Source organism: Dama dama, chromosome 15 (genome assembly GCF_033118175.1).
Source record: "Dama dama isolate Ldn47 chromosome 15, ASM3311817v1, whole genome shotgun sequence".
Classification (NCBI taxonomy): Eukaryota; Metazoa; Chordata; class Mammalia; order Artiodactyla; family Cervidae; genus Dama; species Dama dama.
In genome coordinates, this window is record NC_083695.1 from 38996924 (window position 1) to 39005366 (window position 8443).

The following is an 8443-nucleotide window of genomic DNA, read 5'->3' on the forward strand; positions in this document are numbered from 1 at the left end:
AAGATGCAGAGAACTGTACACTTTTAGCTCCTGTAAACTCAAGACCTGGTTTATCCTCCTCAGATCAAACCCAGGTCTCCTGCATTGCAAGATTCTTTACAATCAGCCACCAGGGAAACCCAAGTGTTAGTCACTCAATTCTGTCTGTCTCTTTGTGACCCTATGAACTGTAGCCCACCAGCATCCTCTGTCCGTGGGATTCTCCAGGCAAGAATACTGGAGTGGGTAGCCATTCTTTTCTCCAGGGAATCTTCCCAACCCAGGGATCACACCCAGGTCTCCTGCACTGCAGGTGGATTCTTTACCATCTGAGCCACCAGGGAAGCCCTGAAAGACTACAGTAAAGATATATTCATTCTCAGAATGCTTTTAGGGTCTCCAGGGCACCTCAGGACAACCTGACAATGGGCACTATAAAACAGCGACTGTGATACACCTTTGGGATTCAAATGGATACTGTACTGGTGAACTTGCCAGTTTTAGAGATTCCAGCTTTGGAGAAGAAGGAAGTCTGCCTCACACAGGTCTGGGAGAGCTCTCTCTTCCTCTGTTTTCTTGCTATGCTCTGCGTTTTGTATGTCAGCAGGGGCTTCAAAAGCATGGTTTAATAACTACCAAATTAAATTATCACCTAAGAGTCTTAATTTTATTACCTCAAATGACTTTTAAACTAATCTCTTTTTCAGTATAAGTCGAGACAGTCCAAGCATAGAGTGTAAAGTAACAAGTATGTGTTCTGTTCCCCAGTGACATCCACCACGAAATACCCTCCTTGGAAATGTGCGTGCACATTCAAGTATCTTTTCCACACAAATGAGAATTGTGTTTTGCAATTAATTCTACTTACTGTATCTCAGAAATATTTCTCCGTGGCCGAATACCCATCCACAACGCATTTTCACAGTCCATTGCAGGACTGCCATGAGTGAATGAACCTAGTTTTAGAATGGGGCTTGTGTTTACAGTCACAGGTAACAGAAAACCCAATTCAAACTGACAGAAACAATGAAGGGAGGTTTTGGCTCCTGAACCTGGAAATTCCAGAGGAGGGGTGAGTTTCAGGGTTTGATCTGAGTGACTCAGTGATGCCAGCACTGAGGATCTGGTTTCCTGTCCTGTCTGCTCCACCTGTCACCCCATTCCCATCACCCCAGGCAGAGGGAGGCAAGACCCTACCACGAACCACCTGGAGCCTCTGAAGAGGACGACATGGTGGAAAAGCCATGAGGGGATCCCCCCCACCAGCCCCCTGTAGGGGAGATGGACAAGGGAAAGGCTGCCAATCACCCCTATTACACTCCTGTGGATGAACATTTTGGTTACAGGGTGTTTGGTTCTTAGAAGTGCTATTAAGAACCCCACTGTATCTTCTTATTAGAATTACTTCCAGGAAGGTTTTTGTAAGGAAAACATGTTTTAAAGAAGTTCTCCAGGGAGGTGGGCTGGCGGTGTAATGAGCGGCTACTCAGGGCTGGGGTGTGCCTGTGCTGCCAGGCTGTTGAGTGGTAAGGGTGGCCTGAGCACCTGGGATGTATGGACTAGTTCTGGGGTGAGGGGCGGTGGGCAGCGGGATGGGTGATATGTCCTCTAGCAGCCTGTGGCCCGCGACAGCACAGCTTCCGCAGGAAGGCTGAGCGAGGTGGCCCTGCAGTCCACCTTTGCCTTCGGACATAGCTCGTCCTGTGAGAAAGGAGTGGTTTGAATGGCATCCTTGTGTACGGATGAGGACATGAGCGCTGGAGATCCAGGGCCGCCCTGAGGTTGCCAGGGAGGGAGCGGCAGAGCCCGGCAGACAAGCCTACGGTGGGGCTTTGGGGTCCAGATGGCTCACTGCCTGACTGCTGGGTTGGCCCACCTCCTGGAGAAGGGCAGATCACCCTGATGGGCTCAGCCTACTGGATCAGCCAGTTCCCCAGACAGGCAGCTACGTGCCAGAGGCCAACTAGACAGTGAACCCAGGGTAGGTGGGGAAGCAGGGGGCGGTCTTGGCTCTGTGAGGGTGTATTCCCATGGAGACTGAGTAGGGTTGCATTGATCTGTCTCCTTTGTAGCACCAGCAGCATCACTGCTCTAGATTAAGGCCTGTGCTTCAGTCAGCTTGGGCTTGAAAACAAATAGCACAAACAGATACAAACCCCAAACACCTCAGTGCCTCAATTTCTTCGTTTCTCAGGTAGAAATAATTTGAGGTCTTGATTTCACAAGGTTTCTGGGAGTATCTGATGAGTTTGTGTAGAGGAGAGACTGAGGTAAACTTGAGAGGTGTTATCAGCTCCCAGCCACCTACTACTCACTAGCCTTGTAGGCTTTGGCAAGTTATTTAACTGCTTTGAGTGGTTTTTTTTTTTTTTTTTTGGAGTGGTTTTTTTGTGTGTGTGAAAAAACACCAACATGAGGTTGTTTCAAGCTTTAAATGAGATGAGGTGGCTCATCTAAGCATTTTGACGTAGGTTTAGATGGATTACTTAGTAGGTACCCCTCAAAACCACTGCTAATGCAATTATTGAAGAAATTCTATCCTACCAGTCCCCACTGGGCTCAGCTGCCTGGGTTATGGGAAACACAGCTCAAGCTCCCAGCCGGGCTGAAGTGAAAAGCCCCACTTCCTTGTCCTTTCAGGAAGAAGACTTAGGTCTGTAGGGGCTCAGCCAATGTTTGGAGTTCAAGGTCTGTTAGCTTTCTGTGTCGTGGTGGTGGGGAGGCAGAAGACGGGGTTTCTTCTTGCCGAGAGTGTGGACCCTGCCACAAACCAACACAGCCTGAGATGTAGCTCCTGAAGCTCCCAGAGGAAGCAGTGTTCCTCTCCAGCCAAGGGGGCCAGCAGAGGGCCACAGCCTGCCTTCAAGAGCTCCTGAAGGGATGATCTGGGGGAGAACAGGGAAGGAGCCTGGGTTAAAGGAGCTTGGACGAGAAAGAACCTGAATAGATGCTCTGAAACTAGCAGGATGACATGTTTGGATGGAATGGGAAGGCTCCTGTGGTTGGAGACCTCATCTGGTTCCATTCCAGGCAGGGAGAACAGAGACCAGAGAAGTGCTGGGACCGCCCCCCCCCCCCCCCCCCCCCGGACCCCAGGCCTCAGAGAGAGGGGCTGAGTCCAACAGAGGGGCCTGGAGCAGGCCTGAAGCCAAGGCCAGGAGGTGGTCTGTGCACCTCCCACCTTGACAAGCGAGTGTGTCCAACCCTGACACAAGATGGCCGCAGCAGGACTGGAGGCACCCGTGTGTGTGTAAGACATGCATGCAGTCCTGGAGGCATGTGTGTGTATGTGTAAGACATGTTCATGCAGTTCTGGAGGCGTATGTGTGTGTGTATATATGTGGGTGTATGTATGTGTGTCTGCATGTGCATGCAGTCCTGCTGTGCTAGCCCGGGTCCCCTGGAGGAAATCTTTGTTTCCAAGACCTTGTGGATTTTATTTAGAGCCCTAAGGTCAGGAAGGCATCTGGTTAACAGTGTCTTAAGACTGTTCTAAGGCACATGAGCCCAGCGGTCTCACCTCCAGGCTCCACCTCGTGGCGGCACCTTCTTCTGGGCCACGTCATCCCCTCTCTCCTAGCCCTCACCACCCAGCCATTTCAGCCTTACTGTGCCTTTGCAGGGAGCCTGGGGTTGCAAGCTTTTTTTGTAGGTGATTCTGGGGATCCAAGCAGTCTGAGGCTGGGAGGAGGGCTGTGTTTTCTTTTTAGTTTTAGATCTGTTCTTGTTTTGTTCTACTTTTAAAAGTCAGCACAGCTGTGATCATACATGTGGAGAACTGACCTCCGGGAGGGACCGAGCACCCTGTTTGTTGCTGGAGGTGGGCAAATCCAGGCTGGACACTTCCTGTTGGGGGTGATATGGATGGGGCTGCGGGTGGGGGGGTTGCACAGCATGGCAACTCTTCTCATCCCTGAGAGGCCCTCTTTCCTGTATATTTTGTCAGAGATTATTTTTTAAAAATGCAGCATCACTCATCTAAATGTTAAACGTGCACATGTGAAAGATTTAACTCATTAATTAAATGATGGATCTGGTAAGATTAACAAGCAGTTCAAAGGAGAAACTGCAGTGGACTGTAAATCTGCAGAGTAAAGGAATGTTGAGACTGGCTTTTTTTCAGAGGGAAAGGGTCAATGGTCATTCCCCTTTACTGAAGGATCATTCAAATATACTATATGCATGTCCATAGACAAGAAGTATTTTGCATTAACTACAACTTAGAGTGGTAAAACAGCTCAAAGGCAATGAAATTTGAGAATCAGGATCAGATAACTGAAGGCTGTGCTCTAAACCATGCAGTTTTCCACCCATGATCTCTTGCTTATTCCAAATTTCCTCGCACTTCTTGTCTCTCTGGCAGAGTTCACTTAAAAAAAATAGGACCCAGGCAGGGAGTCCAAAGGAGCCAACTTCTCACTGTGAAGTGGAGCCTGGGGGTGAGGGTGTCTCCTGGGTGCCCTTAGTCAGGGTCAGCCACTGTCAGAGGGGTCCGAAGGGCACTGGCTGCCTTCTCAGTGGGGACTGGATGGCTCAGGCTGTCTGCTGCCCAGAGAGCCCACTGTCAGCAAAGCCACTTTAGACCCACGGGGCCACCCGCTCCTGTGAACATGTCAAATTTGTCTTTGTTTCTCCAATCCTAAATCTCAATCATATCCCAAGCTACTCCTTCCAGTCTCGCCCATCTAAGCTGCGGCTACTGCTAAGTCACATCAGTCGTGTCCGACTCTGTGCGAGCCCATAGACGGCAGCTCACCAGGATCCCCCGTCCCTGGGATTCTCCAGGCAAGAATACTGGATTGGGTTGCCATTTCCTTCTCCAATACATGAAAGTGAAGTCGCTCAGTCGTGTCTGACTCTTAGCCGCCCCATGGACTGCAGCCTACCAGGCTCCTCCATCCATGGGATTTTCCAGGCAAGAGTACTAGAGTGGGGTGCCATTGCAAGGAGACCACTATTACCCGTTGGCTAAATCCAGGCCACAGCCTGGATTTGAGGGCTCCTGGAGGGATGATCCTGGAGTGTGGGGTCACCAGGGCCCTGAGGATGAAATTGGCTCCTCTACAGTCAACAGAACATCCAGTCACCTCTTCTAAAAGTTAAACATCTCACATGCATCTGAATCTCTTTCCAAGCATAACTGCACTTTGAAGTGAGCTTATCTGCCCTCTCTGTGGATCTTAAAACCATTCTTGGAAGCTGCAGGGGTTGGGGGGTCTTTGCAGGATTTTCATATAAAAGAGACTCTTTAAGGATGTTCTAAGAAATTGGGGTGTGGGGGCCCAGTCCCTGGCTGGTGAACTCCCCTCCTTCCTCCCAGCAACACAATTCTTACACCTGGCAAAGGTGTGCATTTAAAGTTTTCGACTGTGTTTTTGTTTTCTCTTTCTATATCCCACCCCCCACCTTCCTCCACCCCAATACTGTACAGGGACAAATGTCAGTCACTGGCCTTGGAGGCAGCAATACCGGTGAACGTCCACATGGTTCTCAGGAGTGAGGCTGGAATGGGCTCATCTAGGACCAATATTTGTGCTTTCTGTTCCAAGTATCTGCTGCTCAAGGGCAATAGTCATATAGCCTCATTAAAATACCTACTTTGGGCAACACTGCTGGGCAGGTGGGGTATGTCTGGCGTTACAGGAAACTGACCACACAGGTGCCAAGCATGTTGAGTAGCAGAGCTGGGTTTATAGCCCAGGATGTCTACTTCAAGGACTGTTCTCACTCCGTCTGAAGACACCAACTCCCAGGACACAATCAGTGAGCATAGAAGGGGTAGATGTGGGGGGGCCACACACTGATGTGGCCTAGTGTGAAGGCAGCACAGTGCCAGTGAAACAGACAGGAACTGGGGACCATTTCCTCTGTAAAGTGGGGATACTGAGCGTAACATTGCAGCTTCGGCAACAGTGCAATGGTTCTCAATGTGTGTCCCCTAGACCAGCAGCTGTGGTGTCACTTGGGAACTCATTAGACATGCAAATTCTGTGGTCCCACTCTGGGCCTGTGGTATCAGAAACTCAGGAATGGAGCTCACCAGTCACTGTTTTAACCAGCCCTTTGGTGATTCTGGGGCTTCCCCGATGACTCACGTGGTAAAGAATCCGCCTGCAATGCAGGAGACCCAGGTGTGATCCCTGAGTCAGGAAGAGCCCCTGGAGAAGGGAATGCCTACCCACTCTAGTATTCTTGCCTGGAGAAATCCAAGGACGGGGGTGTTGCAAAGAGTCAGACATGACTGAGCAACTAACACTTTCACTTTCACTTGGTGATTCTAACACAGGTTCAAGTTAGAAGACCACTGCCTTACAGTCAGGATAGACTAACCATTATGGCAAATAGCCCCTAAACTTCGATGGCTTTTAAAAATAAATGTTTTTGCTCATGCCACAGTCTCTGGGGGAGGGCTGAGGGGTTAAGGTGGCAAATACTCTGCTCCACACAGTCTTTCAGGGACCCAGACTCCTTCCATCTTGTGACCCCACCCTCTGATAGGGCTTTGAAGGCTCTAGTCTAGTCAGCTGGTGGTTGGAGCGGGGAAGAGGTTGAGGACCCAGTGAGGGAGAATCTTAGGAAAGAGGCCTGGATGCTTGTACATCACTTGTGCCCATGTTCCATCATCTGAAGCCATGTCAAGCTGCCAAGTCAAGGTCTCTCTGTATGCCCAGGAAGAAGAGGCGAGGCTAGATATTGAAGGATACCAGCCATCTCTACCCTAAGTCCCACAGCTTGGGGAAGTGAAGATTGGGGCTGGAATCCCCCCTTGGTAGGTAACCGAGGACCCAACCTGTGGGGGGCTGTTTGCCAAGCTCACAGCCTCTGGTCAGCCTTCTCACTGCTCCCAAAAGCAGCCTGGAGGTGGCGAATGCCTCTTCAAGCTGAATGGTATGTGGGATCCCACAGGGACAGAGATGTGGTCTATGGGCAGATGGTGGGTTGGGGGTGGGGAGCAGGAGGCACATGTACTCTTGTCCATACCCACCAGGAGTGAACACTGGGGAAGTGACAGACCACTGCATGGCTCCAGAAGGACTGTTGAACTCAGAACAAGAACCCAGAGGGTGGAGGTGGAGGATGGAAGGGCAGGAACCTGTTAGGGCTCACTAAGACTTAGGTTTAGGTCTCGGATCATTAGCAGCTGTCGACTTTGACAACAAAATTGGCCTTGGAATAATAAAACTGCCTGCCTCATAATCTTATTCTGAGAATTAAAGAAGTTAGGAGAAGAAAGGCCTTAGCACAGTGCCTGTGGCCTCATAGTGGGCATGCAGAAAGTATTAGCAGTGATCTCTGCTCGCCCTTCCAGGTCCGGATGGGAGCCCAGCTGCTTATGGGGTGAGGGCACTGCTGCTCCTCTCCACTGGGTGGGACGGCCTAGGGGCCTGGTGGTGCCAGGCCTGTGATTTGGAGGTGACTCTGTCTGCAGCTGAGAGAGGCAGCAGGCAGGGCTGGCTGACGTGTGGTCTTTAGTAGGTGCCAGGGGACCTGGGGAGGGCTGTGTGGGCGGCTGCCCATAGCACAAGCCTGTTTGCCATCTGCGGTCTCAGAGTTGCCTCCTGCTCTTTGAGTTAATAAGAATCAGTCCTGGGCTGACATTGAGTCAATCTGTTATACTTGTGCTGAGTGGCCTGGTTCCAGGGGAATTCGGATGGAGTTGAGCGTTTTCTAATTAGCAGGACCAGGGCTCCTGGAGAGGTTTAGGGAGCGGGAGTGCAGACGAGTGTAGGTTGTCTGTCTGCATCAGACAGCTGATGGAGAGAGGGCAGCCAACTCAATACTCCTTCCACCTGAGGACCCAGAGCTCCCTGCCGTATGAGCTGTGTGCAGCCCCAAAGGACTCGGCAGCCGATGAGCAAAGGACCATCTCTGGAAACCACCTTTTCTTTGCTGTGTCACTGGCTTCCTGGGGGAGGTGATGGAAGGGGGGCTGGGCAGCAAGGAGGTGGGATGGCTGCCATCAAAGAGCAGAGCCTAGGAGGGACCTCCAGTGGGAAACGGGCCATCAGAAAAGGCCCTTAGAGAGGGTCCGGTCCAAGTTCTTAGTGTCATGTCCAGTCCACCCCTGTGGCATCCTTGGCAAGACAAAGGCAGGGCTAGCCAAGTAACACACTGGTCACAATGACCTTAACAGAGAGGAGGCGAAGCAGAAGGGGACTCTGATAACAGGGAGGACGGTGGGACAGTCTCAGAGAGGCATGGGACCATGGGACACGACCAGACTTCACAATGCCCCGTGTTTTCTCTCCATCAGTCTCTCCATCTCGTGGAACACTGGCCCATCCCCAGACTCCCCGAGTGCTGGCAGCCACAAGTTCAAACTGCAGTAGAAAATCAGCTGATTTCTCATTGTTTTGTGTATCAATCCCAGGCTCAGGAAACACGCCTGTGCAGGACTCAGGACTTTTCCTGTCAATCAGAAGGAGCCTGGGGACAGAGAATTAGCTCCCAACACCCACCACCC